Source organism: Diabrotica undecimpunctata, chromosome 3 (genome assembly GCF_040954645.1).
Source record: "Diabrotica undecimpunctata isolate CICGRU chromosome 3, icDiaUnde3, whole genome shotgun sequence".
NCBI lineage: Eukaryota > Metazoa > Arthropoda > Insecta > Coleoptera > Chrysomelidae > Diabrotica > Diabrotica undecimpunctata.
Window position 1 is genome coordinate 106,513,342 of NC_092805.1, and position 23,511 is coordinate 106,536,852.

At 32.8% G+C, this 23,511-nt stretch overlaps 1 protein-coding gene across 2 annotated transcripts in view; it reads left to right on the forward strand.

The window, feature by feature from the left end:
- LOC140437162 (putative fatty acyl-CoA reductase CG5065) overlaps positions 1-23,511 on the forward strand; it is a 152,260-nt gene that overhangs the window by 38,101 nt on the left and 90,648 nt on the right. The window contains exon 1 of one of the 2 annotated variants that reach the window (XM_072526505.1): positions 23,126-23,249. The exons of the other annotated variant lie outside the window; for it this stretch is intronic. The gene's annotated coding sequence lies outside the window, so the exon portion shown is untranslated. Of the gene's footprint in view, positions 1-23,125; positions 23,250-23,511 lie in introns of those variants that run through there. 2 annotated transcript variants of the gene reach the window in all.

Below are 23,511 nucleotides of genomic sequence, written 5' to 3' on the forward strand. Positions count from 1 at the left end.
CCGAATCTGGAGAAGAGCCTTTCTGCTGGGACGGACTTAGCTGGAATTGATAGGATACACGTTTCTGTCTTTTCGTTCTTCTGCTAGATATCGATCCAGTTCGTCGTCAATGCACACCCTTTTCTTGTACAGTGACACAATATTGAGGTCGTTCTCGCCACAAGAAGAAGAAGATCCAACTTCCTTGTTGCTTCCAGGTTGAAGCTCTTTTTTTCATATTTTTTATATAATTCTCTCTGTTCTTATATGAACCGGCAGCTCGGGACCTTTTTAATGGGTTTTCATCTTTGTTTAAGGAAAAATGACGTAAACAATGTTTAAATTCTTTATAGTTTTCCTTTAAAGATGTCACAGCATCGGAACGAGCAGACCACCCGGTCTCACAAATAGGTTTAATACTCAAGTGTTTTGTAATGCATTCCAGCGATGTGTAGAACTTGAAAAAAAAAAATACGTACAATTCCTGAACGATATTAAAAAAATATCATATATATTAAACGCATTATCATAACGCTATCCCCGCCAGTTAGTGATGAAGTCAATGTGGTCACTGGAGTTTTCACACTCTGACAATGTTTTATGTACATTTTTCCAATCATTTGTCCCTTTTGGTTTCGGCGTTGTTTGATTGAAAAATAATTTACAGACGTAGCAGTACAATAAGTTTTTGGTTCATAAACTCTTTTAACTTTTCTCCCGCTATTAATTGTTCTGAAGAAGGAAGCAATAGTTAATTTTCTTATAATTTGTTTTGACCCTTTTTTGCATCGAATAGAAGATAATTCCAATCCTATGTATATTGATTTTGGTGGATTTTTTTATATAGTACTCTCGCATGATGTCTGTTAAGTAGACTGGCTATTGCAATATCGTTTACAAAACTCTTAGTTTCATTACTTTGAGATGATTTTAAATTTATATTCTCTCCTTTTGTTTCATCTTCACAATCGGAATTGCATGGTTTTTCCTGCTGTTGTTTTTGCAGAATAGTTTCAGACACAAGTGATGTTTTTGGAGTTTGAACAGGTGAAATATGTGAAAAGGATAACGATTGTTGTGATTGTTTTCCATCTCCAATTAACATTTATTGACGAATGATCTTCTCATTTGTTTTGCCACTTCTTGATCTCGATCTGCTTTTCGTTTACTTTTTTCTCTTTCACTTAAATGTTATTGAAACTCATTTTAAAGACTACGTACTAAAAAGAAAGAAGAAAATTATCTTCAATTAATATAGTTTTTATATATCCAAATCACTATTTGTGGTATTTTAGATTAAATATATATTATTTTAATTAAATAATCTAATACTTTTATAAAAAATATACATTTTTATTTTATAAATTTCTAGAAAGTATTTATCAATCAAGTCTAAACTCTAATTTCACAATTTGGGAGAGTGAGTCATCGTTTGAAGGCGTAGAAGTGGGGAAAGACGTATGAAAATCCAGTGGCGTTCACTCACTTTTATTTCAACGTTAATTATATTATATTGTTTAAATATTATTGTTCAAAATAGGCCACAATATATTTATCTGGTTTTTACTGAAGTTTCAATCTCTATATCCAAAGACCGTTTTCAAAGATATAAATTATAGTTATATTTATTTTATTTGTTTATTATTATATTATAACTTAACTTTAAAAACGGTCTCTGTAATAGAGATCGAAACGTCAGTAAAATAAACATGTAAATAGATGTATTGTGGCTTATTTCCAACATTCTCCCTAAAAATACGGAATGCCACAAGCAAAAAGCCAGAAAAAAAAATAAATATTGCTATCATTTGTATATTTGAAAACGATCTCTTTATACAGAGATCGAAACGTCAGTAAATTAAACCTATGAATAAATATTTTGTGGCTTATTCCCTACTGTCTCCTAAAAATACAGAATGCCACAAACAAAAAGCTATAAAAACAAGTAATTTTGCAGAAAGCTTACTGATGCCACCCGGTTGCCGCGGAAGTTACGCTAAAACGTCTTTTGACGTGACCCGCCCTTAAAGAGTTACACAATGAAATGTTTTTAAAACAAATTTTAAGACAGTTTCCACACCACCCGAGAGGTATGTCTTGTGGCGCGTTACTTTTTTTTTAAATGGGTGTTCGCAAAGAGCCATATTTTCCCATTAAATAAAATAAACAAAACACTTAAACAGTATAAAACAAAACAAAATAAAATCCTATAAAACAAAATAAAATTCTATAAAAACAAAATAAAAATAATTTTGGATGTAACAAAACATTGTTCTATTCTAACACAAACACTATACACACTTACTATGTTCTTCTCGTTTTTTTTTGTTTTTGGTTTTTTTATGCTGATGTTCCTACTAAACTATTAGAAAATATTATTCGCTGTCTAAATCTGAAGATGCAGTGCTGCTATCGCTGTCATTATCTTCACCTGGTGTAATTATAATTGGCTCTAGTAAAACTTCGACATGAGTGTCAAGTTCCCACATACGATATTCTTCTTTAATTATGTGGCCTATACATTTAGCCCATTTCTCTGGAGTTACATGGAGGATTGCTTGAATCAAAAGTTCCTTAACTTCGTTTAATTTGAACGTTTTGTTATTGCGTGCTACTTCTCCTTTCACTTGCGCCCAGATAAGTTCAATGGGATTAAGTTCGCAATGATAAGGTGGTAGACGCAGAACTTTAACACCATAATCTTTTGCAGTTTCATCCACAACATATTTAAGATATTCACTTTTCCTTAACCGTGCAATGTCAAGTAGTTGAATTTTGTGCATTGATTCTTCGTATGCAATCCCCTTTTCTGTAAGCCATTCTTGAATTCTCCCTTTCCGCCATGCCGTCGTCGGTAATTGTTCTAGTCTAGCTATGATATGGCGCATTGTCCATAACAACCACAGACCCAGATTCCAATTTTGGTAAGATTCTCTTAAACCAGCGCTCAAATACTTCAGAAGTCATTTCTTCATGATAATCACCTGTTTTTTTCGACTCAAATTGAAGCAAACCATCATCAAGGAACCCTGTATCACTTCCTATATGGGTGATGATTAAACGCCGTCCCTTTCCTGATGGAGCCTTTAATCCTGTAGACCAGCCTTCTATAAATGCTTCGCGTTTACTTTTTACATTTAAATCTTGCCAAACTTTTCCAACTGTATGACCTTCGTTAATCCAGGTTTCATCCAAATAATATATTTTGCATCCAGTGCTGCGAATTTTTCGTATTTCTTCTAAATATTTTCTTCTCCACAGAATAATTTCATTTTTTTCTAATAGCATACTTTTTCTGTTGCGTTTTACGTATCGAAAGTTCATTTCGTGCATGGTCCTGATTAAGACCCTACGAGATATCTTGGGTAAAGAGTCATCATTTTCGAGCTCTTGAGAAATTTTTTTCAGTGTTGGAATTTCACTCCGAAAATAAAATGAATGAATTTTTCGACGTATAATATTCCTTGTCTCGTCATCCAAAACAATGCTTTTCCTACCTCTAGTTTTACCTTTTTCTTGCTTTTTATTTTCCGATGTATTTTTAAGTACACGATGAATACACTAACGGATACTTTTGTTAAACTGCTACAAATGTCGACCGCTTGGCTAACGTTTAATGCCATTTTTCTGCCGACAATTCCTTCATAAACGTTTCGTATCATTACCTTCTCTTCGGACGTTAACATTTTCCGTCTCTTTTGAGGCTTTTCATTCTTGGAATCAACATCAGAATTTTGCTGTTTTCTCTTGGAACAACTCGGTTTTTCGTCCATTGTATTTCAATAATCTGGATATATACTATATATACAATAATTTCAAAGAATATAACTAAATATTTACTATAAAACGACAAACTATAACCTTCTTATTATCAATAACACGTTTTATCAATACTACAATACAGTATTGATAAAACAGTATTGACAACAATAAGTTTACAAACTTATCACATAAAATATACTCACAAAAACACATGCACTATTTACACATAGAAACACCAATGTTTGCTTCGTTCATTTCTTCGGCAAAAAATAATAAAAACTAGTTTTACTGCATGTCTGGATCCGAATTGTAAAACCGAGTTCCCTCGCTAATTCCAACATTGCCAAACGATTGAAAAATAATGTTTTAAAATATCGATTTTTATTTTATAAATTTAAATACGTAACGAAACGGAGCATATAAATAAAATTTATTTTATTACAATTTTGTGCTTAATTTTTACTATTGAAAAAATCATGTTTTTTGGTATTTTTATGACGGTAATAATCGCTGCGTGGAAGAATACAGGTTTTGTATGACAATAATTACTACTTGTGAACAAGATTTGGCTACACTGTACGACAACTTCTGGTCAAGTCTACTATAGAGAAGCACAAATAAATATACTACTTTATATATTCTGTAATTTCTTATGAGGAAACGCAAATTGCAATCGAGAAAACAGGCAGTTTTCGAGGGCCGCTGTGTACATTTAAATTTGAGGATATTCCGCGTTTAAACTATGATATCACTCTTCTGAATTGAGGGTTTCTACTATAGGTACTTCAGTCTTAATTACACAATTTTCGAAATGACACAAAACTCACATAAGGTGCAATACTTAACGTTCAGGAGACACCGCTTTTAAATATGTAGCTACTTATGACTTATGACTTACGGCAGCGATTCTCAAACTTTTTTTTATACGTACCACTTCAGCGTCAATCGCGTACCACATATTAAAAAAGTAGATGATAAAATATACTAATTTTGGCAAAAATGTATTTATTTAAAAAAGGGCATTATAAATGTTACAAAATAAAACTAGACCCAGTCCAAAAATTCAGCGAGAAGGATGGTTCTGCGTGGCTACAACAAGTGAATCGATATCAGGATCAATTGTGCTTAGTTTCATTCGTAAATTTGGATCAAGATTAGGCCTACTGCGAAATTTATTTTTCACTTGTACCATAGCAGAAAATCCAGTTTCACACAGGTAGGTAGTCGTAAAAGGAAGTAAAAATAACTAGTCTAGCTAGTCTACAGTATCTCCTACTGTTCCATTTTTTTTGTTATTATTCTGGTGGCTACACATATTTCATCAAGAGTTAAAAAGAAGAAAATGTTAATTACTTAGCATTTTCTCTTGTAAAAATCGTAAATTTCTTAGAAGAAGGGCGTTTTACCAAAGATTTTAATTGTTTATAACTTTAAATGTTGCTATCGTGATTCACATTTAGGATTGAATGTATTTTCCAGAATAACCATGAATTTTTTTTTTACTAAATCACCAAAAAATATGTTTTATTAAAATATTTTCGCACTCATATTTTTTTAATTACATTAAAACTTATCTCGAAATCTGACACTGAAAATTTGAATTCCGTGGCAATCTGTATATAATGAAAATACATGCAAAACTTATAAGAAACAATATTGTTTTGTTTTAAGTCTGAGATATAGAATAGTCGTCAGAGATTTCACCTCCAAAAATCATACAGACAATGTCAATTTTGGGATCCCAAAAAATATGCAAAAACGTTTACCGTTCCTACTCCTGGGCTTCCCCCTAAAACCTAATCAGAGGGGAGGGGGAACGAAAAAAAACGGACATCGATTTACCAAGGATCTGTACGCCATAGAAAAAATATTTGAAACAAGAAATGTAGCTGAGATAATTTTGAATAAAAATGTTTGTTAACACTTTTTGTTTAGAATGAATTGGTCTCTCAGAAACAACGCTTGAAGCGACCGGTGATTTTAAATGTCAGTTACGCGCGCGAAATCAATTTTTTAAATAAAATTTATATCAAATCGATGGTAAAAAGTCGATATCTTTTGATCAGGGTCCTATCGAGAAAAATTAAAACGGTTTTTAAAGGTGATTAGTGCAGCATTTGTAATATTTTGCTCTATAATTTTTTTGTTTTCCAGTTATCGAGAAATTAAACCGATCCACAACACCTTATGAGGTAGACCAAGTATGTTGTGTGCGGTATAACCTCCCGTAACCGAGGTATTTCGGTTTAAGTTACCCGGATCCCTCACTTCACCCTTTTCCTTAATATTGTCGGATCCTATTGCAACCCTTTGATCCCTTCCGGAATAACAATGTGAAATAATTTTAGACATACATATTTAATTGAATTTAGGAAAAAGGAAAACCGTAATACAAATTTATCGATTTAATAATCTCAATCGTATGAGAACTGAATGTTTTACTCTACGCTCCTACATATTGGTATATATAACAACACATGCTTTTATTTACGTTCATTGAGATTGACAAATTTCCACAAAAATTAGAAAAAACTAAATGTAACGATTCAACATTGACGTCATATTTTCACTTGGCAGACTAAATGAGATCTAAAGATACCGTTTAAGCTATCCTCAAAAAATATAGTACACTCGAAGCAAAGTATCTTAAAAAGATTAATAAGAGATTCTGAAGTATGTACGTAAAAAAGATTAAAATCTGGAGTGAATTGTAAGTGGCTATTTGGAAGCAACATTTAATTGGACATTTTTAGAAAAATTTCTTGGTGTTTCCCGAATTAAATTTAGAGAGTGAAAAGCACATATAAAGGAGATTATGATACATGGCAGTCCTACAAAAGGATGAAATAATAAAAAAAAACTGCAAAACTTTTGTTAACTTTTTCTGTTCAAATGGCGATTGACGCTAGATATGAAAAAGTTGCTTTTCTTTTCTTATACAGCATATTGCACATCGCGATCGATTATTTCTGTAGATAATATTTTTCCGAATAAAATTTGATTTTAAGGGATAAATAATAATCTTGCAATATATTACTGCCGTGTTGCTGCAATTAATTTTTGTTTAAATACTAGTGATTTTGCCAGTCGCATGCGACGGGGGTTCCAAACAGTTTTTGAAACAATAAACTTCTTTCATGTAAACCAAGTAAACATAAAGTATGATTTGGTGCACTTCTGAACTGAAATCATGTTTTTTACTATATCCTGTATTATATATATATATATATATACTGATGGCAAGCTATACACATTATATGTACTATACGTCTCACGTCGGTTGATTTGATGAGTCATATGCTAGGATTCGGCTAGTTGTTTATTCTGTACTTAGTCAGAGGCCTTCTTCAGGCCAATAAAGCAAATTTGCCTTTAGTGTGTCGATCATCATCCATAGTGTCATGTGATATCTCGTATGTCGCTATATGTTCATTAATAATGAAGATACTGTGTAGTGCCCGTTTGCTAGTCGCCTTATTTGTTTTTTCTGTCTTAAAATATTTGTTATATCATCCCCTTTCATTTAACGCATCACACGCTCCAATTCAACCAATAACAACGGAGATATGATTTGATGCCCTTTTGACAATGCCGCCATGTGTGTTTTTTTGTGAAAAATGTGAAAAAAATGAATTACCGATGCAGTAGTAAAATTTCCGAGTAAAGATATTTCACTTATCAATTTGTAGAATGATTGGCAATAAATCAACCGTATCGTTTCAAGAACAAAATATGATTAAAATATCAGTTGGTAGTTCAGATTTCTTTCCTAGGAGGCGCTAGGAGTTTTCTTACCGAATAAACAATGTGAGTTGTCCTAACCTTTTATATTGATAGATAGCTAAATTTTTTTATAACACTACACAGTTAGTTCTTTAAAATATAAAATTTTAAATTTATTATTGATTATTGAGATCCATTAAGTCAAATTATCTGGACCAGCCTTAGAAATTAGCTCATTTGTCAAAAGATCTTATAAACAAATTAAATTTCGAAAAAACTATTAAACCAATTTGGCCCATCTTTTGCACACAATTGAAATACGATAAGACCCTAAGTTGAGGGACATTTAAACAAATTTAACATTAATAAAATAAACATTAAAAAAGTTATTAACAATATTCAAAATCATTGCAATAACTTTTTTGTTTATTATCCGATTTTAATTTAGCATTCATGTTTTGTTTATTGAAACGTTGGCTACTTTCCAGATCAACTTGAAATAACACATTATCAACAATGTTATTCAACATGTTACGGAAATTCTACTAAACATAAACATGTTTCTTGTTATTTCAACAAATTATTATGTGTCACCCGTCGCGCCGGTGAGCGGTGTCAACAGGTAGCGATAACAATGGAAACACAAAAAGCCAGCAAGCAAGCAATTTAACAACAATTCATTGGAGCGAAGTGTATTAACTTGAGTAAAAACAGGAGTCACTCCACTGCGCTATAGCACTCTGATGCGCGATAGGGGCACAACTATCAGCCAAATGCTCTTCATGTGGGAGTCCTGGGTAATAGAACCCCAACATGGTTTCCTAACCAATTCAAATCTCAGGACAGCGCATTGTCGCTATAATCCTGTTATCTTACTGTGGCTTATCCGCGAACTAAAATTGCTTACTTGGCCCTCAAGTCTCCGCTCTGAGCTAGGCTCAGTTCGGCAACTTGGTGCTCAAGGGGTTGGGCCCTACTTTCCCGGGTTTTTATGGTTTTTTGTTAGTTTTTTTGTTGGCTTGCGCCGGTTTTTGTTAGTATTTTTTAATTTTTTTCTTCATTGTGCGTTGTTGTTGTTTTTTGAAGTGTTTTCTCTCTGGTGTTTTATTTTCTCTCTGGTGTGATTGTTGATTTTCTCTCTAGTATTTTGATTTTATTCTACTATTTGTTGTTTGGGTCTTTTGTGCTTCCATCTGTGGAAGGTGTCGTATCTCATGATCTCTCGCAATATGTGACTCGGATGATTCTCTATCTCCGCGAACTTTGTCATTGCTTTTTCCTTCATTATATCAGTCACTCTGATTTGTTGTAGTTCTCTAAAGAGGTATCTTTCTTCAACGTATCTCGGTACGTTGACTGCTTCTCTTAGGCTGTTGTGTGCCGCTTGTATTTTCTTTTTTGATGTATTACATATATGTCCCCATGCGAGAGATACATATGTTAGTATAGGAAGAATTATACTATTTATTAATCTTATTTTTGTTTTCATTTTAAGTTTGCTTTTTCTTCCTGCTAGGCCTCTTATTGATGCTCTTGCCATGTTGGCTTTTTGTACTGTAGAGTCTACATGTTTACTAAACATTAAGCCTTTGTCCATGATTACTCCGAGGTATTTTACTTCGCTTTTCCACTCGATGGGATTGTCTTGTACAGTCACCTGTTCTTCTGGTTGTTGGTGTCTCTTTTTGAAAAGTACAGCCTGTGTCTTTTCGGAGTTTATAGCGATTTTCCATTTTAAACTCTATTCTTCTATGTCGTCTAGCGCTGTTTGTAAGTTGTTTACCGCTATGTCTACATTTCTCTGTTTGGTCGCTATCGCTGTCTCGTCGGCGTAGAGGCTTAGTAGTGTACCTGGTGTTCTAGGTATGTTTGCTGTGTATATCGTGTACAGTAGAAACAGTGAAACTATGATTGCTCAAGTACGAAGAGATTACAGATAGATACATCTAGGAAGGCAGCTCCTGCGAATTATTTATCATTAAATCCAGCTGCTATGTACTCTGTTAATCTGAGTACTTGTAGCTCATTGGAGTGTTCTGATCTAAAACCGAATTGGGTTTCGGGTATTATGTTTAGTCTGTCTGTTTCAGATTTTAGTCTGCTGAGTATTACTCTATAATCTTGCCGATTGCAGTTAGTAAGCTTATTGGCCTATAGTTTTGCGGGAATATGCTGTCTTTTCCGGGCTTTGGTAACATTATGACATGGACCTTTTTCCATATGTTTGGGAATTTCTTGAATCTTAGCATCGCATTGATTATGTTTATTAAATATACTATGGCTCTCACTGGTAAGTATTTTAGAGCCCTGTTCGTTATTTGATCGGGACCAGGTGCCTTTTTCGGTGAGCTGTTTTTAATTAGCTCGTTTAACTCCTCCGGTGATGTAGGAGGGATGATTTCATTTGGGTTTTCGGATCTTTCCCTTTGTCTTTCGACTTCTTCTATCAAGTCGATGTCTTCGTCTTGTGGTGGTAATTTAATGTAGACTCTCTCTCGAGAGTACTCCTCATTACCTCTGCTCTTTCCACTGTGGTGTAGATTTTTCCGTTTTCGCCATGTAATGGAGGGATTGGCTTTCTGTCATTTCCTAGTATTCTCTGAAGCCTCCAAATATTTTGCATATGTCTCTTATGTGGTTTTCCCTGCTTTCACTACGGTGTTGTTGTAGTGCTGTTTTGACCTCTCTGTTTAGCCTGTTTGCTCTATTTTTGTCTCCCTGGTTCCTTGTCCTTCTTGCTGTCTGCTTTGCTCTGTTCTTTTTCCTTATTAAGTATTTTGCTTCTTGCGGTATATCCTTAAATCTTCCCGTGTGCATTTCTACTTCCTCTTCTGTAGTGCTGTTTCTGAGTGCTTGTTGAATGATGTTTTCCAACCCTAAGACTCTGTCTTCTATTTCTCGTGGGTTATCTACCACTGGAACTATGTTTATTCCAGTGCTCACGAGTCTTTTGAATTTAGTCCATTTTGTTTAAATACAAAAAGATGCAGCAGAAAAAAAGCTGAATAGGACAGTTTCAGAGGGAAGTGAAGCAAAGTAAATCTCATACAAGAGGCGGAGTTGATGACATTAACGCGAGCAAATTGGTTTGCATGTATCAATGAAGACATGAGAAATATGGGAATACGTGCTTAAAGCCGATGGATAGGAATGACTGGAGAGAAATTCTTGAGGAGGCTAGGAACCACGCAGGGTTGTAAAGCCATAATGATGATGATGATAAAGTGGATTGCATTTAATGGTTTAATGTTTTTAATGGATAAGAACAAGCCGCGTCCTACTCTTGAAAGTGAGGTGGAGTTAGGGTAAGAACTTACAAAATTTAATTTAATTAAATGTATCTGGTGGTTTTATTGTTTCTTTATTAATCTAAAATAAATCAAAATATATTTTAAAAGTCTCTCTGCCATGCCAGTTTTGCTTCATTTGAAGTGAACTATTCACTATATTCATTCCTAGTAAAAAAGTCACAGTGAAGTAAAAAACTTCTAGTGAAGTAGTCAAGTTTTCCAGTGAATTACAAATGGTATATATTTATTTTTTTATATAAAAATCTGAAATTATCCAAACGGATTAAAATTTCAGAACGTTTTGGTCTTATCAGACTACCATCAGTGAAAACATCGTTAGCAATTGAAACTAGCTACTTAAAGAAAAAAGAGAGAAAGACAAAGAGAAAAACAAAAGAGTGATGGAGCGGGAAGGAAGAGAGTGGTGGGAGGTTGAGAGAGAGGGAGGTGGGAGAGAAAAGAGATGGGTTTATGCAATCCAGTCCTTTAGAGCTGGAGCCTGCCCATAGCTAGAATTTAGATATTTTTTATTTTCTAACAACTACTGCGGTAAAAATCGCTAAATTTAGGTAAGAACTTCCTTGAATTTTGTTGGCATCCTGTTAGTAAATTTTACCAACTGTTGAATATTTGTAGCGCAACAATGATTTTTCTATTATCTTTTTGATTGTAAACAGAAATAAATAAGTTACGCAACTATATTAGTTTGTGGATTATCACATAATATGTATGTTGTCATGACAAGTTGGATAGGATATTAATGTTTTGATGTTGATTGATTGTTTATAATAAAACTTAATATACCTCTTATTTTATTATGTTTAATTTGTGTTGTTTAATTAACGGAAACAATAGTGCGATTATTGTGAATTGTAAGTGAAAATAAAAAAGAACTATTGTTTTAACACCTAAAACATAAAAAGAAAATTCAATTAATTTTATTATAATTTTAATGACAGGTTGATTCGGAAAACCTTCACAGTTTTATTTATGCACTGAAAAAAAAATAAAAATATTTTTTATCAGAAAGCATTAAATTGATTAAACTTTTTTCTTACGTAATATATAATATTATTTACATGTTCTCTATATATCGCGATTAGATAAATCACTAAATATTTCGAAATTTCAAAAATGTTAGAAATGTTTCAAACTGCATACCCTGAATTAAAGGGAAAAGTGAAGTAGTTTTTTTTACAAATATTTTAAGGAAAATTTTAACTTATCCTTTGGACGGCCACAAGTAGACGTATGTGTTAAAGTGTTAAAACTTTAAATCAAAACTTAGAGATGCAGATCTATGTGACAATGCAAAGCGTAGTGTAGCCGCTGAACAAATCGTATACCAACGCAGAGCCAAAAAGTTTTATTTAAAACAAAAAGAAATGGCCCAAAATAAGGACAATGATACGGTAATTCTGTGTATTGATTATATGCAGAACTTACCATTACCTCACATACCTTTACATGCGCCAGATGTGGTTATATATATTTTGCATTCCTGATATGATGACAAATAAAGCCAAAATGTATATATATATATTTTGCATTCCTGATATGATGACAAATAAAGCCAAAATGTATATATATATATATATATATATATATATATATATATATATATATATATATTCACTTCACCTTCATGATATATATATATATATATATATATATATATATCATGAAGGTGAAGTGAATAAGTCTTCTGATGAGGTTTGTTCTAGGCTCTTGCATTATCTACAAACAGAAGTTTTTCCAAATGGAGTGAAACATCTTGTACTCTTTAGTGGCGGTCCATCTGGCCAGAATAAAAATCACTTGTGAGGTTTCTTATGAATCTGTGTGATAGGAATTTGTTTGAGACTGTAACCCATTATTTTCCGGTCAGGGGACACTCGTATTTACCATGCGATCGTGACTTTGGGAATATAAAACGTGTTGTGCGACGTGCTGATAGAGTATACACACCAGATCAGTATGCCGAAATGATCCTCAAAGCTAGTAAAACTGGTCGCTTTACTGCCCACAAGGTAAACAGTGATATGATATTTTCTTTCAGTACTTGGTGGACCCAATATTACAAGAAGACTGTGAACTCTAATGAAACATGTGGGAGAGGTTTTCCAAAGGAACAAAGAATACCATTTAAAGTTTCTACCTATAAGGAATTTTGTTATAAAAACACTAGTCCAGGAAAAGTTGTGGCTAAGGAATTTATTGGTGGCTTTATTTCTTCAACATTTACCTTAAAGAAGTACCTTAATGTTCCTGAATTTCCAATAGACCTTGTACATCCATTTGGAAAAGTTCCTATTAACATTAAAAAAATTAACGACATAAAAAAGTTAACAAAATACACATCTGGATATGAGAGTTTCTATAATAACATCATACAGTGACCCACAACAGAAGCAGAGTATAATGTTGACATGGAATATGTTAATTAACCCTTTCTTTTTCTTGAATTATATATATATATATATATATATATATATATATATATATATATATATAAATCATTTTTTTTCCCTTTTTCCCCTGTAAAGATATCTCATTAGAGCCTTGGTTTTTTGGGGTCCCCTTTCCATTCTTCCTTTTTTGCACCGTCTCTACGAGTAATATTCTTTCTATTACCCATTCTGATTCATTTATATTTGCGTACTACATGAGTTGTTCACGACTGCGTATTTCATGATAGGTCTTCCGAGCATTCTTTTGAGTTCTCCACTTCTAATTCTGTTAAATTTTAATTTTCGAACTGTTATTCTGAGAAACTCCAGTTGTGTTGTAAGTAGTTTTTCTTTTTTGGCGATTAAATTTTTCTATGACAATCATAAATATGATGCTCTGTTCTATTTCTAACATTTTTTGCTAAATGATTTAAATTTAATGCTCCTATGATCTATTGTAGCATTTACACTAGAGGCAACCATGCGTTGTAGATTTGCGCACCTTTGCCGGTAATTATTTGGCCCTTCTACGTACATACATTCAGTCTCAGTAACATTAACTCTTAATCTCCATTTGATGTTATTTTTTTTTCATGCAGTTACATTTTCTTTGCCACTTAAAGAAAGTTGTCCCCAGATATTCGCTAAAGAGAATCAGATACTATGAAAACTACACCCTTGAGTTAGTACTTTAGTTACTTTAAATGGGGTGACCAGTATTTTACCAGTTTTTGCATAAGAAGTAATCGTGTACATTTGTATGATGGTTTTAACTTCTAAAAACTGTTGATTCATCTCGTAAATACCATTTGTGTTTCTTTATTACATTTATTTTCTTTATTAGCTGTGTTAATGAGAACATGTTGTCTATTATTCCAGCTCTGAAACCTGTCTGTATTGTTTCATCCCACTTTCTTCTCTTTTAAAATGCCGTTAAAGTGTCGCCCGATCGTTGGCGATCACTACAGCAATTATCCCATACTTTTCTATTGAAACACATGCAATATTCTCAAAACAAGCAATTGGTACGTATTTTTCAGTAAACGGAAAAAAGGAACGCTACCACACATGTAGTTCAGGATATTGATATCACTAATATCATAGTAAAAGAATTTAAAAAAAATCACACAATTGACTGACACTCACTAACGGCAGATAATACATCGTTTAGAAATTAGACGTATCTATACACACTACAAACGTCCATATTTTGCGACTATGGTCTAAGAGACTACAAATTCAAAATATGTAGTCTTCTTACAAAACTGTTATACTTCGAATACACGTTTGTATCCGCCTGCTTTCTTCTAATATTACCAAGTCGTTTTTTTACAACTTGCTTCTTTCATTTTATTTAATACTTTATTGTAACATGTCTGCGACGTTAATGATATTTTGTTATTTAATGGCAAATTCATGTTTCAGAACATTTCAGCCCAAATTTCCACGCTTTCCTTGGCTGGTGCTACTATTGATCTTTATTAAAAAATATTTTTTTACATATCTTTTTTAAAAGTTTTTGGAGAACAACATATTAAAGAAAAATCATTCGAACACACCTTTGTTACTCTTCTTTTTGGATTTTTACAAGTTCTGTAGTTCATAATATGTTCTTACCTTTATGTTTTCGTTCCAGCATCGTTAAAATTTTATAATAATCGTTGAGTGTATTTTTTGAACATCAAATAACTACATAACAATAATTATATACACATTGCTGTGTCTATAATTTTGTAGCTAGATATTCACTACCTTGTTGATATAAATATTAGCGATTAAAAACCGTATCCCATTAGTATTTGGGTTATTTCATGCGACATATATATAAGTTTTATAATGAATATTACATGCCAAACACGTGAAAAACCTTGCAGCTGATCGTTATAGTAATCGATCGGTTTATAGGAGCAGAGCCTAATTAAAAATATACATACACGTGATACCACACTATTTGGTCAGATTCAATAATATAATTTCGTTGTAAGTATTATAAACATTCATTTAAATTCAGTAGGTGGTAACAATAGACTTCTGTAATGTCTTCTAGTTTAGTACAAAAACAAAAAGTTTCCGTAGTCTACCGTTAGTTTTTATAAACGTGTATGTTATATGCAAACGTTTTATTGATGTAATAAGCGAGTCCTACCTACATGCTTTTAAAGTACAAAAGTATTTCAGTAACAATTCCACTCCTATATTAAGGGGGTAGGGTATTTCTTGCAATTTTTCTTTAGGTGAGTGATTGAAGTGAGTGAGGTGAGTAAGCACTCACATAGAAATTGAAATAGGTACAGGGTCAAGTTCTCATAATTATGCACTAGCGCCAGATAACAATTGAATTTCTAGAGCAAATAAAATGGCTGCAGATACAAAAAAGGCAAAGTTCCTCGAAATCAGGAGCAAAACGATGCTTTAGATATTTTAGCAGGAAGCACGTCGCTATATGGGCCTGGAATGGACGATGCTGTGTGAGTATAAAAAAAAATTAGCTTTTTTTCGAAAGCGGTTGGGTACATGTTTACGGAAGTCTTTAGTATTTCTTTACAGGGTTCCAGTAGACAATTGGTTATATACTTCTTCTTCAGGTGCCATCTCCGCTACGGAGGTATTTTAATTTTTGAGGCAGTAGCTCTAAATAGTTGTTTTGAGCTGCATCCAAACCATTCTCTCAGGTTCTTGAGCCATGAAATCCGTCTTCTTCCGATGCTTCTTCTGCCATCTATCTTTCCTTGCATTTAGAGTCGCAGGATGCCATACTTCTCGCCCCGCATCACATGTCCGAGATACTGTAGCTTTATTAATTTAATTGTAAGTTCAATTTCCTTCTCTTTACCAATTCTTCTCAGTACTTTATTTTTCGTAACTCTATCTACCCAGGAAACCCTCATAATTCTTCTATAGGTCCACATTTCAAAGGCGTTAAGTCGTCTCATTGTGTCTAGATTTAACGTCCATGATTCCACTCGATAGTATAGTACACTGTATACCTAGGTTATATACTAGACTGTTATTATTGACGATACCGCTTCATCACTAATCATTTGCGAATATCAGATGAGCGGAAGATGTGCAATGAGGTATGGCGATAGAGCAAGAAATGGATCTTGCTGTGGATTCTTTTTTCTTTTGAAATCTTGTTCGCCTCTCCGTATACATCGTCCTATGTCCAGAAAGTGTTGTTTACAAACTGTGAAGCACTGAAAGGCTAACTTGAAATCCATGGCAACAAAACCAATAGATCTGTACCATTTTTAATTAGGACAACCACACTTACTTTTTGAACTTCATTAAGATACATCAATTAGCTTAACTAAACCACATTGCGATAATTTTGCATTTATTATTCTCATGTAAAAACATCACAAAACTTTATTTCGTACTCAAAAGGGTTTTTATGCAGCACTGTATATATTTTACTCGATTAAATATTTTTCCATCTGTATATATTTTTTGTTTATTCGCCAGAAAGGCGAATGAAAAATTAAGAAAACCATATTGGATCAACAAAAATACATTTTCTGTGATTAGTTTATTAAAAAATCATCAATTTTGCCCACTTTGAAATTCCTTATACATATACACATTTCTAAAATGTCTTTTAGACTGCATAGATACATACTTACCGTATAGTCGCCGGAACGGTGAATGAATAGTTAGAAAAAGACGTTGAACCGAGAAGAAAACGTTTTCTAGAAGCATCGGCTAATGAATCAGTACCAGGGAGGTACTTTAGGGGATCTAATTATATTTTTAATTTGGAAGTAACATCTATAAAAATATATTTTTATAGATGTTAATTCATTATAGCCAGAAACATCAATAGTAGATATTCTAAAAAATATCTTCTATTGATGTTTCTGGCTATAATTAACGACCGTTCTAAGAACGTGTATTTCGTTTAAATACTAATTCTATTTAATTCATATAGAGCCATCTAAAAAACGTAATCTAATTAATATTTAAGGAGGTCATAGAATCGTTTATTTCTACGTGTCGGTAGTAGCATAGTCACCATGCTGAATGACGTGACATTTTTGTTTTGACATGTCAGTATAAAGTTTGGTTAGGTCTTTATTTTGAACAAGCAAAACCAAAAGGCAAATTGCAAAATAAAAATTATAAAATGATGGTTTAACAACAAGCAACCAGAAAAACGATTCAATATCTGTGATATTTTTGATGGCAGAATAAAAATCAGCAGCACTTAAATCCGATCTCCAACTTTCTAAAATTATTATCAGTTTATATACTGTGAAATTGTTTGATAAAATGGACATAATTATAAATTTAATACTTGAGCTGCTTAAAACATATAAAAAAATGTTAAAATGCTAGGAAGCTTTCTTTCGGCTGTGGTATGTTGTATTATCCATTACATTGACAGCGTTATTTGGTAATTTTTAACAGATATTACTAAACCAATGTTTAGTAAACTGTTTTCAAAACAGATGCATTCATTTCTTCATGGTAATCTTCTGTCTTTCTTCCCTCAAAAAGTAAAAGTACTTCATTAACAAAACCTAACTCTGATCCGAATGTAAACTATGAGGCGTTTTTCTTTTCCAGTAGACAACCCCTCAATAAATGCGTGTCTACAGTTTTTTATATCAGTGTCTACCCACACTTTATCTTTGGTGTGACCTTAGATATATAATTAAAAAGACCCTTTCGGGCTACATCACAACATCACAATGTTTTCGGACTAACTAGTCCATCATCAGTGCATTTACCAAATGTTAGTTAGTCCGAAAACGTTCTGTTGAGATGTAGCCCGAAATGGTCTTTTTAATTATATACATTTTATAATGGATTTTTAAATGAAACTTTTGTGATATATGTATTCTTATTTAATAAGAATACTTTTTCAACTTCTCTTCAAGTACCTACAAAATAATAAAATGTACTTTTGAATAAAGCTATTTATCTTTTAATTAATTGCCTAACTCAGACACAATATGAAGATTTTTTCTGTTGCACGTTTTATTTACTATATAGTTGTGGCTAACCCATATTTACTTACTTTAAATTGATTCTCTTCAAGAATTTATATAATAGCGAACGACATATATTTGGAAGATCTAGGCGGTTGTTAATTTTACTTAAAATTTTATTTAAAGTGGACATCATTCTTGAAAAATAAGCTGTGTACTATCTGTCGTATAGATGTTTTAACTTTTTCTTCATATGCTGTAAGTGTAGAAGGTCGACATCCAGATTGATTAGGACATCTTACAGTTCCAGTCTGCCTATATTCCTTAATTATTAGAGATTGGTCGAACTAACGTATTAACACTTCAAAGATTTACTCATCTGTTTCCAAACTTCAAAAAGTTTCTGCATTGAAAGTTTTTTTGCCAAATGAAAAAGTTATTGTAGCTAAAGATGGGTATTTTGAAGGTTTTCTGAAAATTTTGAATAAAATCCTTTATAAATGCAACATAGCCCAACTGGGTTTTTTATATACCTTTTTATAAAGGATTTTATTCAAAATTTTTTAATATATGGTATACAGCCAAATACAGGAACTTTGTTTCCTTGTGGGTTTTCTGAAAAATTACGTCCGGGTTTCAAATTTTCGAATTCGCCTGAGAGTAAAATAATTTTTGAACCATAAACTTGTTTCCTTATTTAAACTTTCCGAATTTTTACACTAGTTCTAGTAGTAGTCTTCAACTTTTGGAATCAAGAAAATAGAAATTTGGCATAACATTAATAAGTCATGTAGCACTTACTAGTTCAAATAAGGATGGTCAGAATTTCTATGAACGTTTATCGACAAATTTCTTGTCATTCTAGTGATTTTTTTAATGAGGAATTTAATTGTTCAATATATATGTTCTGGTAATGATAAAGAGGTAATTAAATCATATATTTTTTATTTAATAAATGAATTTATAGTTCATAACATTTAATGGTCTTTGTAATATAATCTAAATGGGAGTTGATAATTAAAAATATTGTCTAAATAATATTTTTAAGCATAATTAAAGAATGATTAAAAAAAACTCCAATAATCAAACTATTTTTAGCAACGAGTGATACTCCTGTCATATTATCACCCAAAGACGCCATCATTCGCCTTCCTTCTTTCGAAGTTTGGCGTTTAAGATTGATTTTGGCAACTAAAATTCATTCATTTTTAAATTAGTTGATTTAAAGCTAAGAAGAAACACGTTAGAATTAATTGGGAAATTGAGTTGCAATCCTTTACTAACAGTAGCAAAAATACATCCAACTCTTCCATCTACTCCTCCAAACGAGAGAAGCTCTCGGAAAACTTATACTATGTACGTTAGATGCCTTTTTGGACACGCTACAGTAAACGTATATATATCTCTTCTTCTTCTTCTTCGCCTTTTCCCATTATGAGTTCGCCGTTTTCGTCCTCCACAGCACTCTATTCTCCCAGTCACCTTCTCTGAAGTCTCTATCTATCATAGCATTTCCGACGTATGTTTTCCATCTTGTAGCAGGTCTTCCTCTCCGTCTTCTTCTCGGCGGGTCCCAGTTTAATATTCTTTTCGGCCACCTATGCTCTGGCATTCTTTGTACATGCCCGTACCACTGCATGGCTCTGTTTTCCAACTTTTTTGTAATTGAGCATTTTACTTCCATTCTGTTTCATATTTCCTCCATTCTTATTCTATCCGCTCTTGTGATTTGTAGACATCTTCTCATAAAGTCCAGTTCATATACATATATATCTATATAAAATAAAACTTTCAGAAACATATACATGTGAATCTGGCGGCAGTTTTGATGACCTTAACCACTGAATGTTTCAGTGTCATAACAGTCATTATTTTGTGATCTTCCAACAAAAAATTATACTGCCGCAGAATTTTATACAACCCAATTATTAGATCGAATTTATGGAAATTCTTTAGACGTACCGAACAGAAAGTTTAAACTGCTATGAATGCGAAATGGTAGGACTTTGGTTATAGTATTTTCTACTGTCTCTCTTTTTATGTTATTTGCCTTTAACCGTTGCCTGTATTGTTCGTTTTTTAACAAAAATCGCTCTGAAGGACACCTTAGTATCAAGCGTATGTCGATGTCAATACTTTTTGAACCGTCACCGATAGTCATTTTAATGGGACTGAAATGGGAAACTGAGAGAATCAACTAAATAGTAAATTGTCAGATATAAATGTAAATGAAGTAGAAAAGTTGCGAGTTAAAGAAAAGTTAAGATTTTAAATAATGAAAAGATCCATAGCAACGGGAAAACCGGGATTATATGCCCAATCTATAAAAAAAAGGGGATAAACTGAAATGCGAAAATTATCGCGGCATAACTCTCTTGTGGACAGCATACAAAGTTTTTACTTAGATACTAAACTAACGTCTCCAACAATTAACTGAAAATATTGTCGGGAAATATCAAACCGGTTTCCGACAAGGAAAATCTACAACTGATCAGCTATTCACAGTGAAAAAAATTTCAAATAAATCGTGAGTATATGACGTCTACAACATATTCATAGATTACAAACAGGCCTACAATTCAATTAATAAACAAAAATTATATCAAATATTGCCTAGCTTTAACATGCCACAAAAATACATTCGACTAGTAAAAGCAACAATAAATTCGTCAACTGCATCTGTCAGAGTACAAAGTGACCTTAGTCAAAGGATTAAAGTAAGGAGACGGGCTGGCATCGACACTATTCAACCTGACTTTTGAATATGTGATAAGACGGCAAGACAGCTGAGTATAGGAAGAGCCAATCTCCTAACAAATAAATCAATGCCGATTTCCGCATATGCCGATGACATTAGCGTCATGTCTCGAAGAACAGAAGAGGCAACAGAAATATATTCACAATTAAAAACACAGAGCAAGAGAGACCGGACTAGCAATAAATATTTAAACGACAAAAAAACTAACACAGGCAAAGAGCCAGGGGAAACAGACGCACAGTTGAATTAGAGGACGATATTTAAACAATAGAAAGTTTCACATATCTGGGAGTTGCATTAAACACGAATAGAAAAGTAGAACCAGAAATTCAAAGAAGAATAGTACTTAAAGGGAAACAAAGCTTACTTTTCACTCGCCTATGTGTTCCGCTCCAAAAACACACACTGGAAATCGAAAATCGGGGTCTACAAAACTATTATCAGACCAATAGTATGTTATGACTGTGAGACAAAACGAAAGCTGGAATTCTTCGAAAGAAAAGTCCTAAGGAAGATATTTGGACCTATTAAAGTAAACGGAGTATGGAGATCCAGGTACAAGCATGAACTCTACCAACTGTTTAAAGAGGCACTGAGAAGGCCAAGGCTTGATTTGGGTTGTAGCGCCATTAGAGAGAGAGAGAGAGAGAAAATTAACTGTTTACACACCAATTGGATAACTGAATACGTCTTGAACCTAAGTAAAAAAAGTTGACGGGTACCCGCTTTTAACTGTTTTTAAACGTCGATTATGTATAACATTTGGTAAAATTGATTAAATAAATTTTTTTTGGATGTAATGATACATTATTTTCGATATTTTTGTATATCCTTACTAAATTTATGATGAAAGAGAAGACTTTGATATGTGGTTGTATAGAATCCTGATTTAAATATCAGGGTTATTGCTAACCAATCAAGAAGTTTTGCGAAGGCTATCAAACAAAACCGAACTAGTTGATGAAATAAAGATATGAAAATTCCAATATCTTGGGTATATAATGAAGGAACCACAATACCGGCTCCTACAAGTTATTTTACAGAGAAAAATAATTGGAAAACGTACCGTTTAACTACTATTTAACCAGCTCTTCCGAATAGTAGTAAACAGGATCCAATAATGATCGGCATCCTTCGAAACGATACTGCGCCTTGAGATAAAGAGGAGAGATTTTGCATTTCACAGCAAGAAAATCAACATCCAGTTTTGAAGCAGACCCTCCCCTTGAGGATTAAAGTTGGTTGGTTGTTGAGACTTTAACAGTCTCTCTGAACATCCATGTATTGTAGTATAATAACACAAAGTACCAATGATTTCCCGAATAAAATTTGCTGGATATCTTGTGTGATGTATATTCTGCTAGACGACAGTTCGTCTTATGTTCCCCTTATATTCAGTAAAACGAGAATTTATATTACATTTTGTACACTGAATCACATGTACAAGTAAATTTCTGGACAACGGTTCTTTTTTGGCTGATCTCAGAATTCCTTGTATCGTCTATGTTGATTTGAAGATGAATTCCACGTCAAGATTTTGCCAATTCGATTCTTCACGTTTTTAATATACTGTAGAAAACCTTTAACTTTTGGTTCTTGTTATTAATTCTTGGGACATTACCGTTCCTTCTCAATGCTTTTTCCGGATATTTCCATTTTCACCTAAATATTCATGTGCAAATATTCTGATAATACAATCCGTTAAGGATTGTACAAAGGTTGCCACTTTCGCCTCATCGCCTTTGGTAATCTGCTGTATTATCAGGTTTGTGTCGTTGATTTTTACCTTTGATTGTTGTACTCTATTTTAGTCTCACTGATTTTTTATTTGTGCATTATGTATGATAAAGCACAATTGTCATATTGGAACTATTTTATTTGGCCTTTTTATCTTAAGTTCGAAAGTCATTAAAAATATATTAAGGTTTAATTGTTAAAAATATTTTGAAAATAGCTTCCGTCCTGGAGGTCGAAACGTTAAATAAAGTATTACTTATGAATAAGTTAATTTCTATTCTAAAGTAACTACTAAAGATTTTTGCATAATTATTTAAAGAAAGTTATTAGTATTAATTCCCATGAATCAGAAATTGCTTATCGAATTTCTAATCGATCCCTACAACAACTATCTTCCGGTACGACTTTGACTAGTTGACCCACTTCAATGTACCCCACTGACCTTCTCCGCAGTACCACCTCCGGATTCTCAATTTCTTTAATGAGTTTCTAAGACGCGAAAGTGGTGTTCTAACGACAATTCGGTGGACAAGTAAGTGGTACCACGGTGATTGTTTGGTGACATTTTCTGTTTTTTTTTCGTGCCGACCGAATTTTCTTTCTAAAGAAAAGTCAATAAGTAAGTACTGCTTATAAGTTCTATATAGTTATTTATTGTGAGTACTGCTTATACTCTAGTTCGATTTTTTTATTTTAACAATCGTTTTCACCTGAATTGCGAATCGCGAATTTATTTTATTTGAAAATAGTTTTTTTCCTGTTTATGTGGTACTATTATCCAAGAGGGCTGTTATACTGTTTATAGTTATTATATTTTCTTTATTGATAACACAATGAAATAAATAACCTATAAGTTTTAATATTTTGCAGTGTCTGCCTTT